Below are 24,502 nucleotides of genomic sequence, written 5' to 3'. Positions count from 1 at the left end.
GATCGACTTATGAGTAGAAACAACAGGGGTACTACTGGTTGAGTGTGAGGGAGCTGGTTAAGAGAAAAAATATAAATGCTGCAGAATGGTCTGTCAGGGAGAAGGAACATTCACCAAATTCGGATACGTGAGATTACCACTAGGAAATGTAGGCGTCATCCAGAAGAGCCGCAAAGCATTATTTCGTTCTTTCCAGTGGAAGCAGATTGCATCAGCATGCTCAGTGGCACCTGAGTGAGGTGCCAGCCCTCAGTGAGTGCCTGTGGCAGCTCCTGGACAGAAGCTCATAATATCTGCAAAAAACAGCAAGTCCATGATGGTAATAATTTGGAAACTAACTGATTACAGCTGCGTTTGGACGACACTGGGGATTCATTTTTGATTCTCCATTTTCAAAGGCTTCACTGTGCTGTGAGGTGCCAACATGCAACAGTTAGCGCGACCTTTATTTTCCTCCCAAGGACGCAACCACACTTTGACATTGCGGTTTTTAAGTGACTAGCATATAATTTCAAATGTGGAAATAAAGGCTGCCTTCTTGTACTGTTTTAATGAATGTCTTGCAAATGTAGGAGCGTGTAACTATTCCAAGCCACATCAAGTGCTCCGTGAAATGTAGGACGATGCTGGTTACACTGGGTTTCCAGACTGCAAGGAAAGCTCCGCATAAAATGAAAGGCTAATGCTGCGGAAAGGTTATTTATCAGGAAAAATTGCCTACATTAGATTGAATCCAGCATGTCAGGATTTGCATCTTCTATGTAGCTCACTCACTACAGCTCGTTCCTGGTGAAAACTCACGACCCTCTTGTAATGCAGAGTGTATGACTGAACATCAAAAACACGATTTAGCAGGAAAGAGTAAATCAGAGAGTGTGGAAGAAAGAAATACTCAGGTGCAACCCTAATTCTCTCGAATTAAAATCGTCATTGAGTTCACGAAGACTGAATATCTCCCCGCAGGAAAACAGAACACTCTAACTTGAGAAATACCTCTTTTTTAAAAATTGTATATTATTTTTTTTACAAAAAACTCCTGTCTGAAACTACAGCACACTTTCCTATTTTGTTCTTTAAAACAAACAAAAGCTATTGAAGGCTGACAGCATGGTGGCTTCTTGGCGCGAGGAAACTCCATAGAGAGACTGCGCAGGTCAACACGGAGAGGAGAACGCTCCGTGGCTTTACGTCAGCCTTGCTCGATCGGGCAAAACGTAACAAAATAACTGTTATTCTGAGAACGTAATATTGCGGACAAATTGAATATGCTGATGTGTTTCTTCTTTTTTTTTTCTTTTGCCAAATGAAAACAAAGTTAAAAAAACAAAAATCAGCGAGGATGAGAAGCGTCTGGCAAAGGATAGTTTACAGATTGCGGTTGATGTCGACACAAACAAGAGGTGCACCGGGTCTGCATAATTTATTTTTCTTTCACCGATCATATTTGCCACCAAAGCAGACAGGGGACCGCCGATTCCCGGCCAGAGTGGACACCCCGCCAGTGCATCTTGTTTCCCTCTCATGGGCCCGTTGAACCTCGAATGTTATATTCTTGTCTGCACCGTGCTCTGCTGGCTGCCCGTGGTCCACAAGGGGATCCTCATAAGAGGGCGGCCGCCATAGTGCCACATGAGGGCACACGAGACAGTCCAGCGCTGTAGGACCCCCTAGGGGTCCGCGCGCAGTCTCACTTCCGGTAGGGGGTGGGCGGAGGATGAGGTATAAGTGCCTCTCCCCACCCACCTGGCGGCCTCTTTGCCACTGCCCTTGATGCCGTTTAGACGTGACCTATGATCCCTCGGAGCTGAGAAGCGGTGAGTACATTGCCCCCGGCCCCCCTTCCCATTAGGTCCTAGACCCGGCCACTGCCGAGGGCTTCCGCTAGGGAAGAGGGGCTGGTCAGCTTCAGGGAGTCAGGGCGGTCGCCGTTACCCCCCCCAGGTCATGGCCAGCTCTCGGGCGAGCGAGGCGCTGAGCAGAACACATGGCCCTCTGTGGTTGGGGGGGAGGGGGATGGAGCCTGCGAGGCTACCCTGAGGCCTCTGTGGGTCCTGCGTGTGGAGGTCGTGCAGGGTGGGGGCAATAACAGCGAGCACTACGGCACTCACCCCTTCCAGTTGGGTGACTAGGAGTGGGGGCTGCGGCGGCGGCCAACTCGGACTGCGCAGGCATGGTGTGGGGCACCTTGTCAGGCCGGGCAGTTGGGAACTCGGGCCAGTGAGGGGCTGAGGATGCGGAGGGGCAGCGAGCCGTGGTAGCCCCCTCCTCCGTTTCTGAATATACGGCAGCGCTGCGCCAGGGCCCAAGGGGGACCAAGCAGGGCTGCGAGCTTCGCTTGGATCCCTGTCCCCACCATGATGCATCAAGTTTCGGGGCTCCAGAAGTGTGTCTGCCATACCTCAGCTCACGGAGAGTCATGTGGGACAGTGGGAGGAGCAACGAGTCGCGTTGCCTCCACGCCGCCTCTGCTCAACGGCGATGAAATGCATAAGTTTGTTCACGCTTGGGTCGGAAGAGCACGTACTCAGGATTGTAGCCAGTCCGGCAGCAGGGGATGAGGACAGCGTGCGTTGCGAGGCTCCCCCTCCATCCGGGGCCATCCGAAGACAAGGTTTTCCAGGCGTGGCCCGCGGGGGGCTCTTGGTAGCGGGCATCGCTCTCTTGCGGTGAGTGCGCCAACAACCCCCGGACTATTAGTCCCACCGAGCAGCTGGGATCCCACCATGCCGCGTGCAGCTTCAGTTAACCTGAGCTGCACGGCAGAATGGGGGCGGCCGAGTGAAGGACTGCTCGCCGGTTACCACCGTCAAGAGGGTCATAGAGCATTCCCCCTACGGCCTGCTGCCGCACGATCGTCGGGCTCAGAGTAGGAAGAGCATGCTGGGAGGGGTGCACTGAGGTTTAATCCCGGGGTCTGTCGGACACTGGGGGAACAGTCAGGCTGTGTCGATGTAAGTGCGCTGCAGTCCCGTTCGGTCCCGGGACAGCTTGTGTGGGAGCACGCTTGGTACACAAGGCATGGGTGCCACGCTCACTGAGTAATTGGGGACACAGGCAGACTTACACGGGAGCGAAGGGTGGTACCTGGTCATGCGCTACTCGGGGCGACTCACTCGGCATGCTCTGTCTGTCGTACTTTAGAATTTGGGACCGCGTAGGAGGCAGGGCCCTACCCCTGTCTATCCCGGTATTAGTGAACCGCGAATGGTTAATGCGGTATGTACAAGTGCTTTGTGTAACGTTTTAGCTATGAATGCACTGTGTATACGTTATTATACATCACTACGTGGGTTCCATCTTAGAGCGGTGGCCATCTTATGGTTGCCCTCACATAGGCTACATGTCATGCCCCGGGACTCGAACTCTGATCCACAGACGAACCAGTATTTAAGGAGGCTAGGCGCTTACGATCGCGCTTAGCGTTCTAGCTTAGTTGCCTGGTTTGGTCCGAGTGTTGAATGCCTGACTTCCGGAAAGATTGTTTCCTGTTTCCGGAGTAGCGTGAACCCTTGCGGGTTCCTTCCGAGCGGTTTTGGCGTGTTTGCAAGACGCCAAAGAATTGCCGTTGCGAGCTCTCCTGTTTCACCTTGGAGCTCGCTTGTGTGTTGTCATTGTTTGTCGTCCATCCCGGGGCAGCATCATTTCGCGTGAGTGCACGCCCTTTCCCTATCCCCGTGCTGCCCCTCAGTCGCAGCGCGAGCAGCTTGGTGGCGGTAGGATATATATATATAGTGTGCTTATTTTTCTTTAACTGTGTCCTCCCCCACTCTGTCCATACGTCTTGTTTCTACATAGTTTTGAGGGTTCAGTTATCCCTTGCACCTTCCGTTCCCTCACTCGACCGTCAATTTCCTTGTTTCCCTTTCTAATGGGAATTTCGCATTCCAACTGCATCTGGAGATCCACGAAGTCCCACAGCAGTCACTCCCATATCTCACAACCCTGATCCATTCCTCCTCCTTAATAAAGGCGGGATTATTCTCCTCTGAGACTGGAAGTTTCACTATACAAGGGGGCTGCTAGCGTGAACCACGAAGTAAGAGCCGATGCACGACTGAAACACGGTAACAGCGCAATGCGCTCCATTTTCTTATGTGTTTACAGTTACCTTAAGTATGAGTGGAACTAATAGTTATCGCCTGCTGCTTTCCCATTAGGTCGTAGCCTACATCCAAATAAGTTCCATTGTACCTGTCATTGGTAAATACCAGGAAGGGGAGTTGGAGTGGTTTCCATGAGTGAGTGACGGACCTATAGAAGCTCTGATGTTATTGATGTTACCATTACATAATCTCCTCTGACTTATTGCTTGTGTGATTTAGGAAAACTGGTCATTCTACACCTGTCCTCTCCTGTGTACCTGGTATTTCCAATAGTGGTGATTCCCCTTCCTGCAAAGAACTCCAGACCCCAGTGGTAGGTGGGCTTGCTGGTGTTTATGGTTTACTGTTTATGTGCCAGAAGGAAGAGTGATTAGGTTTTTCTATTACAGTGTGTATCCGGAAAAAACTACCTCCTTGGATCCTCCTCAACACCTCTGAAGTCACACCCTCCTTCCCTTGTTTTGTTACCCTGTTTTCCCCTGGCGTGTCATCCGGTTCTCTAGGGTCTGATAGAGACGGAAGGCCGCAGGGGAAGACAGAGATATACTCTTCAGGTTCCTGACGCTCCTGCAGAAGATTCTGAGCACCCTTACACTACATATCATGAAGCAAATACGGGCCTTTTAGAGCACATGCTTTCCTTTGACTTTTCTGTGACCTGGGCAGCTTGGCTCCGCTGCCCCAGGTCAGTCCGGTCTCACGAGCTCCCCGTCCTCTGGCCACCTGTGATTAGCATCAGGGCTTGACACACCATAAAGCCTTTACATTAAACACGAGCCTCCAGCTAATCTCTTTCACACCTGACTGTTCCTGCTTTATGGCTTGTTTTCCAAACAGGAGATGCTCATGTTTATTGGGGCCTATCGATATCTGATGTGGGATCTGAGCCTTGCTGGGTAAATAATTGCGGGCTGGCTTAACTGGAATGTGGGATGGTCATCATGACTCTGCCTTTTCGTTTGAAATGTATACATGTATATGGCCATATCATAAAACAAGGAATGTATGCCTGAAGCAGGATATTCTGTATTTAAGGAGAAGCCCGTTTCTGTGATTTTTAGCAGTCTCCTGAGAACATACACACTGTTGTACTTCTAGGATGCCTGTAATTGGTCTGCAGCCAATAAACTGATCTTTGACTTCACCCAGAAGACTCTGTGTTTCTGTAGGTCTGAAACAGGAAGAACCCAAAGTCATAGGGTGTGTTCCCCTGCACCGCTGGGCTTAATTCCCAGTACTTCAGTTGGCGCCCAACGTGGGGCGATTTCAGCGGTACCGGTCCAAGCCAGAGGTTCGTGAGGAGCTTCGTGTGGAAATTCTGGAGGAAGGCCACCACTTCATCGACCCCTGCATGTCGACGTGGTCCGACAGTCTTTTCTGCGAGGTTCTCCGCGTCCCGACGGCTACGAAGGACTGCTGCCCTGATTAATCGCCCTGTTTTGGACCCTTGACGATTTTGGTAGAGCGAAACAATCGAGAGAGTCTTCTGGTGACGCCATTGATCATCGATATTCAGTTAAGTATAAGTGGAGCGTCTCCCAGTTTGAATTTGGTATCCTTCGGGATTATTTTGATTTGGAGTCTGCAAACCCCAAAGCCAGAGGACTCGTGTATTCACGAGACTATCGTAATCGATAATCCTTTGAAGTTGGGAACTAGACTAGTGAGCGAAGATGCCTGGTGCTAGTGTATTTGGTAATTGGTTTTGTTTAAGTTGTAGAAGGGATTTCCAGTTAGAGGATTCATGTTCGGTTCCTCCAATTGGAACTCCAACTTATGAGCTTTATGTAAAACATGGCGTGGGCCCCATTGCATATAATGAAGTATGGATCCGATATACCAGAAAGGACGGTGTTTTAAAATGGCCCCAAAATGGTAGTTTCGATACAGATATCTTAGATAATTTGGAAGTGAAATTGTTTAAAAAGAAAGCCCGGCCGGCGATGTTTGACTCTTTCCGCCTATGGCGAAAGGAAGCCAAACAGAAGGAAATTAAGCTAGCGAAAAGAAATAAGAGAGAAAGAGGTATGTCAGTGATGCAAGCAGCTGTGCAATTTAAAGATAATGAGGAGGAACAAATGAATGAGCAATTACATAGACAGCGCAAACTAGGGATCGATAAATGTTACCCTGTTTTGTCACCCCTTGTGCAAGATGAGACAAAAGAGAAAGAGAAAGATTCCCTAATGTCCCATTTGTTAAGTTCGCCACCCCCGTATGCGCAAAATGCCACCGCGCCTCCACAGCTTGTAAATGCGCAGCCTCCAGTAAATATGCCGCAAGCCTTCCCACAGCCGCCAGCTCCTCCTCAGCTGGCTCCTATCCCTGCAGTGCAGCCCTCTCAAGGGCCGCCAGTTTTGTTACCTGTTACCCCCGCGCTTCCTGCGACTTTGCCTAGCACGCCAGCGGCTTCCCCTGGCGCTCCTTCTTACACTACCCAGGTACCTGTATCTGAATCCGTTTTTCTTCCCTCTGTCTATCCCCCCGTTTTTTGCCTCAACTTCTCCTTCAGCACGACAACGACTAGCTAATGTAGTTACTAGTTTAATGTCGCCTCTCTTTGGGTCATCGAGTGCGACTCCTGGCTTACAGCGTAAGCAATTGCGCAGTCAGCTGCCTGGTCCTGACGAGAAAGAGTTGTTAGATCATCTGGCGCGTAGGTGGATTGGTTTCCCTTTACTCTATAATGTGGAATCAGTTGTTACCGTTTTTCACCAATGGGATGCCCCAACACAGAGGTATTTCTTTGACAAAATGTGTGAATTCCTCTGTGAGGAATTGGAGGATAATGGTGCAAACCCAAACCCACAGGAATTGTGTCGAGTGCGATTTGATTTTGAAACAGGTATAATTGTGGGCCCCAATGTAGATAAAGCAGTTGCAATTTTACTGTCCTTCAGAAATGGTGATTGTCAGCAATCGTTGTTTGAGCAGGATTTCCCTGTGGGGAAGAAGGTAAAAGCACACCAATATCCAATGCGTGAGGTTCCTCCAGTTTGGAGACCTGGTGATTTAGCTACTAACCCACCTGTTCAGCCATATTTTCAGCGTGTTTGGGTGCATGTCCCTTGGAAGCGTTCTGAGGTCTTAGCGCTTAAGCAGACATTGCCTGACCCCCGTAAAAACCCTACCGGTTATTATAAGGAGTTATCACAAACTGCAGAATCATGTGTAATGAATTTGGCTGACATAGATATGTTGTTTGGGAATGTTGTTCCACAGCCTTTATGGGGATCCATTCGTAATGTAGATCACGCTGCAGAATTGGGTAACACATGGGCTAATATCATTGCTGCAGATGCTGGCCAAGTTGGTGGCGCGAAACCTGATCCTTTGGTAGCAGAACTCCCTGGTCGAATTATTACCTACATGAAAACTATAATGCCTGCGATGCGCGTAAATTGGGATAAACTATCCGCATGTAAGCAGAAGAAAGATGAGACAGTGTCTGATTTCTTCACCAGGTTTGAAGAAACGTTTATCGACCACAGTGGTCAAGACATGAGCACTGAAGGTGGCCAACGGTTATTTGTTGATCAATTTGTGCAGAATCTACTTCCCGAGTTGTGTAAAAAATTAAAAGACTCAGAAAGTTCTTGGGCTGTTTCCTCTTCAGCGCAAATACTGGCTACTGCACAGTATTATGAGAATAGAGACAAAGATGAGAAGGATAGAACAGATAAGAAAACGAAAGAACTGAAAACAAAGGTCCCCTTGCAGCAGGCTTATCCACCACGTGGAGGACAGAATAATTATAGGCAAGCACAAGGTATCTATCAGCAGCCCCAACAGTTTCAGAGTAATCAGCAAATGAATGGGTATTATCAACCACGAATGCCTGTAGGTCCCAACCAATGTTCATATTGCAAAGAGGAAGGTCACTTTAAATATAGTTGCCCTAAATTAATGCAGCGTAACAGTAATGCGTATGGCGCAAGAGGTAGAGGTGGTCAGCAAGCTCCTAGAGGCAGAGGGCGTGGACATGTTCCCCAGAACGCGCGTCCTCTTCCGCCTCAAAATACCATAAATAGCTTTGATCAGCAAGCCAACGCGACTGGTAATACAGCTCAGTACTACAATAATGATTATTATGCAGAAGATGACAATGTAGAAGATAACGATTACTAGGACAGCCGTAGACAGAGAGAAGGAGTTGTTTCAGTGCCAGTGGATCAGAGCGGTCCCTATGTTAAAGTAACTACAGCAAATGTAACGGAGCCCTTTTTGCTGGATACTGGTGCTGCAAAGAGTTCAATCATGCATTCAAAACTCCCTGGCGCGCCTTTGTCTGGCGAAATGAATGTTTCAGTAGGTTTTTCTGGCGCCACAGTTAGGAACCCGATTTCTAGTCCTATGTCGCTTTCTGTTGGACCTTGTGAGCTAAAAGCACCCCTCATCCTAACGACAGGATGTGGTGAAAATCTGCTAGGATGAGATTTGCTAAAAAGATTGCATGCAACGCTATATTGTTCTCCCTCAGGAGTACAACTTACATTAGGCAAGAAAGTGATTTCCCCGATGTATTTGTCTAAAAATGCAATGCCATCTGAATTGTCATCCCTTCCGGATGTCCTTTGGGCTACTGGTCCCAATGATGTGGGTCTTTTGGAAATACCGCCATATGTGGTCACTTTAAAAGCCAATGTCAGATTGCCACGTATTCCCCAGTACAAGATCTCCAATGAAGGTCAGAAAGCATTGTTAGCAATTGTCAGTGATATGATTAAAAAGGATGTAATTGAGGAGACAAGAGGCAACGTTTGCAATAGTCCTGTTTTACCTGTCTTAAAACGAACGGACCCTTCACAGCCACCTGTTTACAGATTTGTGATTGATCTTAGAGAGGTTAATAAGATTGTTGTGCCACAGTTTCCAGTTGTCCCTGATATAACTGCCTTGTTAACCATGATTCCAGCCTCCGCTGCATGGTTCTCAGTGATCAATTTAAAGAATGCCTTCTTTAGCATCCCAATTGCAGAGGAGAGCAGAGACATTTTTGGCTTCAGTTTAGGAGGCCGAAGCTTCCGCTTTAAACGCGCTCCCCAGGGCTACTGTGAAAGTCCATTAATATACAGTCAGGCTTTAAAAGCGCAGCTTGATGCACTTGTTTTACCTAGTGGCGCTATCCTTATTCAGTACGTTGACGATTTACTAATCGCCGCGGATACTGAAAAGATTTGCAAAAACGCTACCTTGTCATTGTTGCGTCATTTGTCTGCCTTTCATCACAAAGTGTCTCTCTCAAAGCTGCAATATTGTCGACAAGAAGTGACCTACTTAGGTCATCTCTTATCGAAGGAGGGAAGGAAACTGACCCCAGAACGAATTCAAGCCATTGCACAGTTGAGTGTGCCAAGAACACAGAGAGAAGTGCGTGCTTTCTTGGGCATTACTTCATACTGTAGGCATTGGATTCCCAATTTTTCCTTGTTGGCAAAACCTTTGTTAGCATTAACATGTAAAGACACACCGAATCCTATTCCATGGTCTGAAGAGTGTCAGAAACGTTTTTTGGAATTGCGCAATGCATTATGTTCAGCTCCTGTGTTGGGTACCCCTGACTACAGCAAGCCTTTTACATTTTATGTTCATGAAAAAGATGGTTGCGCATTATCAGTGTTAACACAGCCTTTTGGCGATAGACCGCGTCCATGCGCATATTTTTCGTCAACCTTGGACCCGGTAGCGAGGGCATTGCCAAGTTGTCTGAGAGCCACAGCCGCCGCAGCTATGTCTATTCGACAGTCTGCTGGACTAGTAATGGATAATACATTGATTGTTATGGTTCCACATGCTGTGGACACATTGTTAAACAGGACCAAGACACAACACTTAACTAGTGCGCTATTATCTGGTTATGAGCTGACACTGTTAGCAAACCATATACACATAAAGAGATGCAACACGTTGAATCCAGCTACACTATTACCAATTCCAGCAGACCTAGATGAGATTGAGCAACAGAAGAAGAGACGAAAGGAAGAGTAGATCTTAAAGATACTCCCCTGACTGAGTGTGATGGTACTTTATGGGTGGATGGTTCGTGTTTTAAGCTTCCGAATGGTGATACGACTGCTGCATATGCTATCACGACTTTGCACACGATTGTGGAAACTGCGCGTGTGCCACAAAATTCGGCACAAGCAGCAAAATTGATTGCCCTTACGAGAGCATGCGTACTGTCTGAAGGAATGAGAGTGAACATATATACGGATAGCCAGTACGCCTTTGGCGTGGCTCATAGTTTTGGGCGATTGTGGAAAGAACGTGGGTTCCTGACTTCGCATGGAGCTAAGATTCAGAATGGCAAGTTGGTGAATGATCTCCTTGAGTCGCTGACCCTACCGTTGCAAGTTGCGATTATGAAATGCAGTGCGCACAAGAAAATCACTGATGATGTTGGTCGTAGTAATGCGTTTGCTGATGAAGTCGCGAAAGAAACAGCAAAAGATGTGAAGACTCGAATGTATGTTGCAGGCCCTGCCAGATGGGTTGGTGATGTTGGAATGTGTGAAAACACAATAGAGAGTGTAAAGTCCCTTCAGGCTAAAGCCACAGAGAAAGAGTTGAGCAAGTGGAGAGAAAGTATGGGTAAGTTGGATGAGAATGGTTGTTGGATTGATTTGTCAGAACATAGGCGATGGTTGTTACCTGATGCATATGTGCTTCCAGTGGTTACTATGGCACATGGGATGGCACATATCAGTATGAAAGGAATCTGTAAGTTGTTGGCTCCAGTATAGCAGAATGCTGGAATTCCTAAGTGTGCAGAGAATGTGATCAAGAATTGTATGGTATGCTTGAAGTACAACCCTGGTAGGGGAACCCCAACTCCAGCCGGTCATTTTGCGCCTCCATCATATCCATTTGAAGTTTTGCAGCTAGATTTTATCCACATGGAAAGGTGCAACAACCTGAAATATGTATTGGTGGTTGTCTGCGCTTTTTCAAAATGGATAGAGGCGTATCCCCTAAAAGACAACACTGCTCTATCCACAGCCAAAGCCCTTGTGAAGGAATTTTTCCCTAGGTTTGGAATGCCAAGAATGGTGTGGAGTGATAATGGGAGTGAGTTTGTGGGTCAAGTGATGAAGAATGTGTGTGAGGGATTAGGGGTTAAGCAGAAATTCCATGCTGCAAATCACCCCCAATCAGCTGGATTAGTAGAGCGCTACAATGGCGCTCTAAAACTCAAGCTGGCTAAAATCCAAGCGAGCTCAGGTCTTAAATGGCCTGACGCTCTGCCTCTAGCACTCCTGTCCACCAGAATGACTGTGCATTCACGAGTGGGACTTAGTCCCTACGAGGTCGTTTTTGGCCGCCCGGCTAATGTATGGGGTGTGCCAAGACCGACAAAATTCAGTGAAATCGAACATCCAGTACTGCTTGATTATTTGTACGAATTGACGGCTAAATTGCATGTTTTACACCAACAGGTGCACGATACTCTTCCCCAGGCCTCTGAGGCTCCAGGACACCCTATCGACCCTGGCACGTGGGTTCTGGTGAAAAATTTCCAGCGCAAGAGCAACGATGAGCCTCGTTGGATCGGCCCTCATCTCGTACTTCTATCTACAAGATCAGCTGTTCGAGTAAAGGGGAAGAAGAACTGGATCCACGGCGCCCATGTTAAAAGGATACCTTTGCCTCTGCCGTATGACCAGTGGGTCCAGGAGGGTATCGCTGACTCTGAAACAGACACTGTACCTCGTTTTGTGCCGTTCAGTGATGCACGCATAAAAGGCACAACTTCAGTACAACAGAGTGACGATATTTTGCAAGAAGCTGTGCCACCGTCAATTCGATTGGACACCACAGAGCCTGAACTCTTGTTTCAAGATCAGACAGTACCTGGCCGTCTCCACTATAATCTAAGACCAAGGCCTATGGACAAATAAATATTCTTTTTCTTTTACCTTTTTATTTTTTGATAACCATAGCTCTCCCATCTGAAGGACTCTCTTGATTTTTGTTTTTCGAACCACCATCCGGGTTCAGCCGCAGGGTCGCGGTGCCAAGACTTTGGGGTACAGGCCGAAGACGTTAGGTCAACGGTTCTGGTTGGTCTAGGGCGTTCCCTGGACTGACAGGCGTACTCCTTAGCAGAAGATACTCACCCGCCGCGAGCGGCACGATTAGAGGATGGAGTTTTTCAAGATGGAGAGACCCGCTGAGGAAATGAACTTTAAAGCAAGAATGTGTAAAATAATGAAGAGCAAACGTTTTGTATTTTTATGCCTGTTTGTATTATGTAGTATGGTAGTGTTTACTGTAGGATTTGTATTCTTCTCCTCTCAAGAGCCCATTGCACCCACTGTACAGCCTATACCTCCTCCTACTATCTCCTCACACTCTTTCCACCCTCTGCCTGAACACGAACAAGCTAGACGATCAGAGTTTGTGAATAACTCGTTTATTCAGCTCCTGCACCAGCACCAACTAGTCATGAATACAACCAATTGCTGGGTGTGTGGTTTAATGCCACATACCATTAATAAGGGTATTCCCTATCTAGTGCTGCCCTTTAGTTACAATGGATCGTCATGGGCATTCCAGACCATGTTTCTCTTTGCATTAGATGCCTACTCCCCGCGACAACCGCGTTCCATCAGACCTAGCACCAATAACAAAGCTTTAATGAAAGGAGTTGCCGATATGAGCAGAGATATCGACGCATACTCATCTATTCCCAAAGAAGAATTGAGAGCTTATGTAGGGTGGAACGCGACGGGGTATAGTATTAGTCTGGGTGAAAGACAGCGAAAAATCTCATCCCCAATCTGGGTCGTACCCCACATAGGTCGGTTCTGTTTGCAAGGTAATGGTCAGAATCCTAGAGCTCAACTGGGAAGAAGTGACTGTACTGAAACATACACTTTTCCGTCACAGTTTTCCCCTGCGTTTTTGGCTGCCAAGGGTACATATTTTATCTGCAATGACCGAGCATATACATGGTTGCCCCCTGACTTCTCGGGCACATGTTATATTGCAAATCTGCTACCGCCAACATTTACTGCCGCCTCTGACTATCACAAGACCAGAGTTGTGAGAGGCGGGATTAGTAAGGAGGATACTGCCGGTCAGGAAGCGGGAGATTTCTTTTTGGGTTTCCTGCCGTTTTGGGGACCTATGGTCAATAGTAGGAACCTGAGACAACTGACTCGTGTGGTTGAATCCACTGTTAATGTTACGGCTGGTGCCCTTGGTAATTTGACAGCTGAGCTCCAAGCGGATCGCCTCATGACTTTGCAGAACCGCATGGTTCTAGACGTCATACTTGCAGACCGCGGTGGGGTATGTAAGGTTATCCAATCTAGTTGTTGCATTTTCAAACCAGACAACGCTCCAACAGTTTATCAAGCCATCTCCAAACTACATAAAATATCTGAGTCCATACACGTGGATAAAGGAGATTGGTCACTGGTGGGGTGGTTCTGGGAACTGATATCTGCCTGGGGTTGGAAAGTTCTGATGGTCATTGGAATGATCTTAGCCATCCTTTTCCTGTTCTGTCTGTGCATACAGTGTGCTCCTGCGATATGTGGCCTCTGTGCTACATTATGTGTAAGGAAACCTGTATCGAGGGACGAGCTAAGTAATAGGATGATGCTACAGCAACATCTCCATGACTTCGTGAATATTGACCTAGACTCGGATTGAAATGAGTATAGTTATTGCCTATGTAAGGGCAAAAGGAGGGTCTGTCGTACTTTAGAATTTGGGACCGCGTAGGAGGCAGGGCCCTACCCCTGTCTATCCCGGTATTAGTGAACCGCGAATGGTTAATGCGGTATGTACAAGTGCTTTGTGTAACATTTTAGCTATGAATGCACTGTGTATACGTTATTATACATCACTACGTGGGTTCCATCTTAGAGCGGTGGCCATCTTATGGTTGCCCTCACATAGGCTACATATCATGAAGCAAATACGGGCCTTTTAGAGCACGTGCTTTCCTTTGACTTTTCTGTGACCTGGGCAGCTTGGCTCCGCTGCCCCAGGTCAGTCCGGTCTCACGAGCTCCCCGTCCTCTGGCCACCTGTGATTAGCATCAGGGCTTGACACACCATAAAGCCTTTACATTAAACACGAGCCTCCAGCTAATCTCTTTCACACCTGACTGTTCCTGCTTTATGGCTTGTTTTCCAAACAGGAGATGCTCATGTTTATTGGGGCCTATCGATATCTGATGTGGGATCTGAGCCTTGCTGGGTAAATAATTGCGGGCTGGCTTAACTGGAAAGTGGGATGGTCATCATGACTCTGCCTTTTCGTTTGAAATGTATACATGTATATGGCCATATCATAAAACAAGGAATGTATGCCTGAAGCAGGATATTCTGTATTTAAGGAGAAGCCCGTTTCTGTGATTTTTAGCAGTCTCCTGAGAACATACACACTGTTGTACTTCTAGGATGCCTGTAATTGGTCTGCAGCCAATAAACTGATCTTTGACTTCACCCAGAAGACTCTGTGTTTCTGTAGGTCTGAAACAGGAAGAACCCAAAGTCATAGGGTGTGTTCCCCTGCACCGCTGGGCTTAATTCCCAGTACTTCCGTTGGCGCCCAACGTGGGGCGATTTCAGCGGTACCGGTCCAAGCCAGAGGTTCGTGAGGAGCTTCGTGTGGAAATTCTGGAGGAAGGCCGCCACTTCATCGACCCCTGCATGTCGACGTGGTCCGACAGTCTTTTCTGCGAGGTTCTCCGCGTCCCGACGGCTACGAAGGACTGCTGCCCTGATTAATCGCCCTGTTTTGGACCCTTGACGATTTTGGTAGAGCGAAACAATCGAGAGAGTCTTCTGGTGACGCCATTGATCATCGATATTCAGTTAAGTATAAGTGGAGCGTCTCCCAGTTTGAATTTGGTATCCTTCGGGATTATTTTGATTTGGAGTTTGCAAACCCCAAAGCCAGAGGACTCGTGTATTCACGAGACTATCGTAATCGATAATCCTTTGAAGTTGGGAACTAGACTAGTGAGCGAAGATGCCTGGTGCTAGTGTATTTGGTAATTGGTTTTGTTTAAGTTGTAGAAGGGATTTCCAGTTAGAGGATTCATGTTCGGTTCCTCCAATTGGAACTCCAACTTATGAGCTTTATGTAAAACATGGCGTGGGCCCCATTGCATATAATGAAGTATGGATCCGATATACCAGAAAGGACGGTGTTTTAAAATGGCCCCAAAATGGTAGTTTCGATACAGATATCTTAGATAATTTGGAAGTGAAATTGTTTAAAAAGAAAGCCCGGCCGGCGATGTTTGACTCTTTCCGCCTATGGCGAAAGGAAGCCAAACAGAAGGAAATTAAGCTAGCGAAAAGAAATAAGAGAGAAAGAGGTATGTCAGTGATGCAAGCAGCTGTGCAATTTAAAGATAATGAGGAGGAACAAATGAATGAGCAATTACATAGACAGCGCAAACTAGGGATCGATAAATGTTACCCTGTTTTGTCACCCCTTGTGCAAGATGAGACAAAAGAGAAAGAGAAAGATTCCCTAATGTCCCATTTGTTAAGTTCGCCACCCCCGTATGCGCAAAATGCCACCGCGCCTCCACAGCTTGTAAATGCGCAGCCTCCAGTAAATATGCCGCAAGCCTTCCCACAGCCGCCAGCTCCTCCTCAGCTGGCTCCTATCCCTGCAGTGCAGCCCTCTCAAGGGCCGCCAGTTTTGTTACCTGTTACCCCCGCGCTTCCTGCGACTTTGCCTAGCACGCCAGCGGCTTCCCCTGGCGCTCCTTCTTACACTACCCAGGTACCTGTATCTGAATCCGTTTTTCTTCCCTCTGTCTATCCCCCCGTTTTTTGCCTCAACTTCTCCTTCAGCACGACAACGACTAGCTAATGTAGTTACTAGTTTAATGTCGCCTCTCTTTGGGTCATCGAGTGCGACTCCTGGCTTACAGCGTAAGCAATTGCGCAGTCAGCTGCCTGGTCCTGACGAGAAAGAGTTGTTAGATCATCTGGCGCGTAGGTGGATTGGTTTCCCTTTACTCTATAATGTGGAATCAGTTGTTACCGTTTTTCACCAATGGGATGCCCCAACACAGAGGTATTTCTTTGACAAAATGTGTGAATTCCTCTGTGAGGAATTGGAGGATAATGGTGCAAACCCAAACCCACAGGAATTGTGTCGAGTGCGATTTGATTTTGAAACAGGTATAATTGTGGGCCCCAATGTAGATAAAGCAGTTGCAATTTTACTGTCCTTCAGAAATGGTGATTGTCAGCAATCGTTGTTTGAGCAGGATTTCCCTGTGGGGAAGAAGGTAAAAGCACACCAATATCCAATGCGTGAGGTTCCTCCAGTTTGGAGACCTGGTGATTTAGCTAATAACCCACCTGTTCAGCCATATTTTCAGCGTGTTTGGGTGCATGTCCCTTGGAAGCGTTCTGAGGTCTTAGCGCTTAAGCAGACATTGCCTGACCCCCGTAAAAACCCTACCGGTTATTATAAGGAGTTATCACAAACTGCAGAATCATGTGTAATGAATTTGGCTGACATAGATATGTTGTTTGGGAATGTTGTTCCACAGCCTTTATGGGGATCCATTCGTAATGTAGATCACGCTGCAGAATTGGGTAACACATGGGCTAATATCATTGCTGCAGATGCTGGCCAAGTTGGTGGCGCGAAACCTGATCCTTTGGTAGCAGAACTCCCTGGTCGAATTATTACCTACATGAAAACTATAATGCCTGCGATGCGCGTAAATTGGGATAAACTATCCGCATGTAAGCAGAAGAAAGATGAGACAGTGTCTGATTTCTTCACCAGGTTTGAAGAAACGTTTATCGACCACAGTGGTCAAGACATGAGCACTGAAGGTGGCCAACGGTTATTTGTTGATCAATTTGTGCAGAATCTACTTCCCGAGTTGTGTAAAAAATTAAAAGACTCAGAAAGTTCTTGGGCTGTTTCCTCTTCAGCGCAAATACTGGCTACTGCACAGTATTATGAGAATAGAGACAAAGATGAGAAGGATAGAACAGATAAGAAAACGAAAGAACTGAAAACAAAGGTCCTCTTGCAGCAGGCTTATCCACCACGTGGAGAACAGAATAATTATAGGCAAGCACAAGGTATCTATCAGCAGCCCCAACAGTTTCAGAGTAATCAGCAAATGAATGGGTATTATCAACCACGAATGCCTGTAGGTCCCAACCAATGTTCATATTGCAAAGAGGAAGGTCATTTTAAATATAGTTGCCCTAAATTAATGCAGCGTAACAGTAATGCGTATGGCGCAAGAGGTAGAGGTGGTCAGCAAGCTCCTAGAGGCAGAGGGCGTGGACATGTTCCCCAGAACGCGCGTCCTCTTCCGCCTCAAAATACCATAAATAGCTTTGATCAGCAAGCCAACGCGACTGGTAATACAGCTCAGTACTACAATAATGAATATTATGCAGAAGATGACAATGTAGAAGATAACGATTACTAGGACAGCCGTAGACAGAGAGAAGGAGTTGTTTCAGTGCCAGTGGATCAGAGCGGTCCCTATGTTAAAGTAACTACAGCAAATGTAACGGAGCCCTTTTTGCTGGATACTGGTGCTGCAAAGAGTTCAATCATGCATTCAAAACTCCCTGGCGCGCCTTTGTCTGGCGAAATGAATGTTTCAGTAGGTTTTTCTGGCGCCACAGTTAGGAACCCGATTTCTAGTCCTATGTCGCTTTCTGTTGGACCTTGTGAGCTAAAAGCACCCCTCATCCTAACGACAGGATGTGGTGAAAATCTGCTAGGATGAGATTTGCTAAAAAGATTGCATGCAACGCTATATTGTTCTCCCTCAGGAGTACAACTTACATTAGGCAAGAAAGTGATTTCCCCGATGTATTTGTCTAAAAATGCAATGCCATCTGAATTGTCATCCCTTCCGGATGTCCTTTGGGCTACTGGTCCCAATGATGTGGGTCTTTTGGAAATACCGCCATATGTGGTCACTTTAAAAGCCAATGTCAGATTGCCACGTATTCCCCAGTACAAGATCTCCAATGAAGGTCAGAAAGCATTGTTAGCAATTGTCAGTGATATGATTAAAAAGGATGTAATTGAGGAGACAAGAGGCAACTTTTGCAATAGTCCTGTTTTACCTGTCTTAAAACGAACGGACCCTTCACAGCCACCTGTTTACAGATTTGTGATTGATCTTAGAGAGGTTAATAAGATTGTTGTGCCACAGTTTCCAGTTGTCCCTGATATAACTGCCTTGTTAACCATGATTCCAGCCTCCGCTGCATGGTTCTCAGTGATCAATTTAAAGAATGCCTTCTTTAGCATCCCAATTGCAGAGGAGAGCAGAGACATTTTTGGCTTCAGTTTAGGAGGCCGAAGCTTCCGCTTTAAACGCGCTCCCCAGGGCTACTGTGAAAGTCCATTAATATACAGTCAGGCTTTAAAAGCGCAGCTTGATGCACTTGTTTTACCTAGTGGCGCTATCCTTATTCAGTACGTTGACGATTTACTAATCGTCGCGGATACTGAAAAGATTTGCAAAAACGCTACCTTGTCATTGTTGCGTCATTTGTCTGCCTTTCATCACAAAGTGTCTCTCTCAAAGCTGCAATATTGTCGACAAGAAGTGACCTACTTAGGTCATCTCTTATCGAAGGAGGGAAGGAAACTGACCCCAGAACGAATTCAAGCCATTGCACAGTTGAGTGTGCCAAGAACACAGAGAGAAGTGCGTGCTTTCTTGGGCATTACTTCATACTGTAGGCATTGGATTCCCAATTTTTCCTTGTTGGCAAAACCTTTGTTAGCATTAACATGTAAAGACACACCGAATCCTATTCCATGGTCTGAAGAGTGTCAGAAACGTTTTTTGGAATTGCGCAATGCATTATGTTCAGCTCCTGTGTTGGGTACCCCTGACTACAGCAAGCCTCTTACATTTTATGTTCATGAAAAAGATGGTTGCGCATTATCAGTGTTAACACAGCCTTTTGGCGATAGACCGCGTCCATGCGCATATTTTTCGTCAACCTTGGACCCGGTAGCGAGGGCATTGCCAAGTTGTCTGAGAGCCACAGCCGCCGCAGCTATGTCTATTCGACAGTCTGCTGGACTAGTAATGGATAATACATTGATTGTTATGGTTCCACATGCTGTGGACACATTGTTAAACAGGACCAAGACACAACACTTAACTAGTGCGCTATTATCTGGTTATGAGCTGACACTGTTAGCAAACCATATACACATAAAGAGATGCAACACGTTGAATCCAGCTACACTATTACCAATTCCAGCAGACCTAGATGAGATTGAGCAACAGAAGAAGAGACGAAAGGAAGAGTAGATCTTAAAGATACTCCCCTGACTGAGTGTGATGGTACTTTATGGGTGGATGGTTCGTGTTTTAAGCTTCCGAATGGTGATACGACTGCTGCATATGCTATCACGACTTTGCACACGATTGTGGAAACGGCGCGTGTGCCACAAAATTCGGCTCAAGCAGCAAAATTGATTGCCCTTACGAGAGCATGCGTACTGTCTGAAGGAATGAGAGTGAACATATATACGGATAGCCAGTACGCCTTTGGCGTGGCTCATAGTTTTGGGCGATTGTGGAAAGAACGTGGGTTCCTGACTTCGCATGGAGCTAAGATTCAGAATGGCAAGTTGGTGAATGATCTCCTTGAGTCGCTGACCCTACCATTGCAAGTTGCGATTATGAAATGCAGTGCGCACAAGAAAATCACTGATGATGTTGGTCGTGGTAATGCGTTTGCTGATGAAGTCGCGAAAGAAACAGCAAAAGATGTGAAGACTCGAATGTATGTTGCAGGCCCTGCCAGATGGGTTGGTGATGTTGGAATGTGTGAAAACACAATAGAGAGTGTAAAGTCCCTTCAGGCTAAAGCCACAGAGAAAGAGTTGAGCAAGTGGAGAGAAAGTATGGGTAAGTTGGATGAGAATGGTTGTTGGATTGATTTGTCAGAACATAGGCGATGGTTGTTACCTGATGCATATGTGCTTCCAGTGGTTACTATGGCACATGGGATGGCACATATCAGTATGAAAGGAATCTGTAAGTTGTTGGCTCCAGTATAGCAGAATGCTGGAATTCCTAAGTGTGCAGAGAATGTGATCAAGAATTGTATGGTATGCTTGAAGTACAACCCTGGTAGGGGAACCCCAACTCCAGCCGGTCATTTTGCGCCTCCATCATATCCATTTGAAGTTTTGCAGCTAGATTTTATCCACATGGAAAGGTGCAACAACCTGAAATATGTATTGGTGGTTGTCTGCGCTTTTTCAAAATGGATAGAGGCGTATCCCCTAAAAGACAACACTGCTCTATCCACAGCCAAAGCCCTTGTGAAGGAATTTTTCCCTAGGTTTGGAATGCCAAGAATGGTGTGGAGTGATAATGGGAGTGAGTTTGTGGGTCAAGTGATGAAGAATGTGTGTGAGGGATTAGGGGTTAAGCAGAAATTCCACGCTGCAAATCACCCCCAATCAGCTGGATTAGTAGAGCGCTACAATGGCGCTCTAAAACTCAAGCTGGCTAAAATCCAAGCGAGCTCAGGTCTTAAATGGCCTGACGCTCTGCCTCTAGCACTCCTGTCCACCAGAATGACTGTGCATTCACGAGTGGGACTTAGTCCCTACGAGGTCGTTTTTGGCCGCCCGGCTAATGTATGGGGTGTGCCAAGACCGACAAAATTCAGTGAAATCGAACATCCAGTACTGCTTGATTATTTGTACGAATTGACGGCTAAATTGCGTGTTTTACACCAACAGGTGCACGATACTCTTCCCCAGGCCTCTGAGGCTCCAGGACACCCTATCGACCCTGGCACGTGGGTTCTGGTGAAAAATTTCCAGCGCAAGAGCAACGATGAGCCTCGTTGGATCGGCCCTCATCTCGTACTTCTATCTACAAGATCAGCTGTTCGAGTAAAGGGGAAGAAGAACTGGATCCACGGCGCCCATGTTAAAAGGATACCTTTGCCTCTGCCGTATGACCAGTGGGTCCAGGAGGGTATCGCTGACTCTGAAACAGACACTGTACCTCGTTTTGTGCCGTTCAGTGATGCACGCATAAAAGGCACAACTTCAGTACAACAGAGTGACGATATTTTGCAAGAAGCTGTGCCACCGTCAATTCGATTGGACACCACAGAGCCTGAACTCTTGTTTCAAGATCAGACAGTACCTGGCCGTCTCCACTATAATCTAAGACCAAGGCCTATGGACAAATAAATATTCTTTTTCTTTTACCTTTTTATTTTTTGATAACCATAGCTCTCCCATCTGAAGGACTCTCTTGATTTTTGTTTTTCGAACCACCATCCGGGTTCAACCGCAGGGTCGCGGTGCCAAGACTTTGGGGTACAGGCCGAAGACGTTAGGTCAACGGTTCTGGTTGGTCTAGGGCGTTCCCTGGACTGACAGGCGTACTCCTTAGCAGAAGATACTCACCCGCCGCGAGCGGCACGATTAGAGGATGGAGTTTTTCAAGATGGAGAGACCCGCTGAGGAAATGAACTTTAAAGCAAGAATGTGTAAAATAATGAAGAGCAAACGTTTTGTATTTTTATGCCTGTTTGTATTATGTAGTATGGTAGTGTTTACTGTAGGATTTGTATTCTTCTCCTCTCAAGAGCCCATTGCACCCACTGTACAGCCTATACCTCCTCCTACTATCTCCTCACACTCTTTCCACCCTCTGCCTGAACACGAACAAGCTAGACGATCAGAGTTTGTGAATAACTCGTTTATTCAGCTCCTGCACCAGCACCAACTAGTCATGAATACAACCAATTGCTGGGTGTGTGGTTTAATGCCACATACCATTAATAAGGGTATTCCCTATCTAGTGCTGCCCTTTAGTTACAATGGATCATCATGGGCATTCCAGACCATGTTTCTCTTTGCATTAGATGCCTACTCCCCGCGACAACCGCGTTCCATCAGACCTAGCACCAATAACAAAGCTTTAATGAAAGGAGTTGCCGATATGAGCAGAGATATCGACGCATACTCATCTATTCCCAAAGAAGAATTGAGAGCTTATGTAGGGTGGAACGCGACGGGGTATAGTATTAGTCTGGGTGAAAGACAGCGAAAAATCTCATCCCCAATCTGGGTTGTACCCCACATAGGTCGGTTCTGTTTGCAAGGTAATGGTCAGAATCCTAGAGCTCAACTGGGAAGAAGTGACTGTACTGAAACATACACTTTTCCGTCACAGTTTTCCCCTGCGTTTTTGGCTGCCAAGGGTACATATTTTATCTGCAATGACCGAGCATATACATGGTTGCCCCCTGACTTCTCGGGCACATGTTATATTGCAAATCTGCTACCGCCAACATTTACTGCCGCCTCTGACTATCACAAGACCAGAGTTGTGAGAGGCGGGATTAGTAAGGAGGATACTGCCGGTCAGGAAGCGGGAGATTTCTTTTTGGGTTTCCTGCCGTTTTGGGGACCTATGGTCAATAGTAGGAACCTGAGACAACTGACTCGTGTGGTTGAATCCACTGTTAATGTTACGGCTGGTGCCCTTGGTAATTTGACAGCTGAGCTCCAAGCGGATCGCCTCATGACTTTGCAGAACTGCATGGTTCTAGACGTCATACTTGCAGACCGCGGTGGGGTATGTAAGGTTATCCAATCTAGTTGTTGCATTTTCATACCAGACAACGCTCCAACAGTTTATCAAGCCATCTCCAAACTACATAAAATATCTGAGTCCATACACGTGGATAAAGGAGATTGGTCACTGGTGGGGTGGTTCTGGGAACTGATATCTGCCTGGGGTTGGAAAGTTCTGATGGTCATTGGAATGATCTTAGCCATCCTTTTCCTGTTCTGTCTGTGCATACAGTGTGCTCCTGCGATATGTGGCCTCTGTGCTACATTATGTGTAAGGAAACCTGTATCGAGGGACGAGCTAAGTAATAGGATGATGCTACAGCAACATCTCCATGACTTCGTGAATATTGACCTAGACTCGGATTGAAATGAGTATAGTTATTGCCTATGTAAGGGCAAAAGGAGGGTCTGTCGTACTTTAGAATTTGGGACCGCGTAGGAGGCAGGGCCCTACCCCTGTCTATCCCGGTATTAGTGAACCGCGAATGGTTAATGCGGTATGTACAAGTGCTTTGTGTAACATTTTAGCTATGAATGCACTGTGTATACGTTATTATACATCACTACGTGGGTTCCATCTTAGAGCGGTGGCCATCTTATGGTTGCCCTCACATAGGCTACATATCATGAAGCAAATACGGGCCTTTTAGAGCACGTGCTTTCCTTTGACTTTTCTGTGACCTGGGCAGCTTGGCTCCGCTGCCCCAGGTCAGTCCGGTCTCACGAGCTCCCCGTCCTCTGGCCACCTGTGATTAGCATCAGGGCTTGACACACCATAAAGCCTTTACATTAAACACGAGCCTCCAGCTAATCTCTTTCACACCTGACTGTTCCTGCTTTATGGCTTGTTTTCCAAACAGGAGATGCTCATGTTTATTGGGGCCTATCGATATCTGATGTGGGATCTGAGCCTTGCTGAGTAAATAATTGCGGGCTGGCTTAACTGGAATGTGGGATGGTCATCATGACTCTGCCTTTTCGTTTGAAATGTATACATGTATATGGCCATATCATAAAACAAGGAATGTATGCCTGAAGCAGGATATTCTGTATTTAAGGAGAAGCCCGTTTCTGTGATTTTTAGCAGTCTCCTGAGAACATACACGCTGTTGTACTTCTAGGATGCCTGTAATTGGTCTGCAGCCAATAAACTGATCTTTGACTTCACCCAGAAGACTCTGTGTTTCTGTAGGTCTGAAACAGGAAGAACCCGAAGTCATAGGGTGTGTTCCCCTGCACCGCTGGGCTTAAAATTCCCAGTACTTCATGTCTTGGCCTGAAATCCAAGCATGGCGTTTATTGTGCTACCTCCCCCAGGTTGCACTTCGCAGCGTGTTGCCTGGGCCTCAGTTGTGTTTTAGGGCAGGCTGGGGGCCATCAGGTCGAGGATAGGTAGAAGTACTTTTAAATGTTAGGGAGGGGAAGCCGAGTGACAGGCGGGTAAAACTGTCCCAGCAAGTTATACGTTCGCCGACTCGTCGACTGTTTAGAGTCGGTTCGAGGGCAGTTAATTGTGAGAAAAAGACCTCAAGCTGGGGTATTCACCACTTTCCACCTTATTCGTCCTTCAGTAGTTTAAGCAACTCACGAGTTTGTTCTCCTTCCCCAAGGGTTGAGCACAGCATTGGCACCTCAAGCTATGTAGGCCATCGGGTGTCACTGCAGCACCGTTTTACCATTGCTAAGCCTGAAAGAATATGAAATACCAGGGATATTCTATGTATTGAATGTCCTTTTTGGGTGGGTGCCACACGTTTTTACTAAGATCGTGCCAGAGGAGAACAGAATAG

This window comes from Triturus cristatus, chromosome 6, assembly GCF_964204655.1.
Source record: "Triturus cristatus chromosome 6, aTriCri1.1, whole genome shotgun sequence".
NCBI lineage: Eukaryota > Metazoa > Chordata > Amphibia > Caudata > Salamandridae > Triturus > Triturus cristatus.
The sequence above is the reverse complement of the archived record's forward strand: the minus strand, read 5'-3'. Positions refer to the sequence as shown.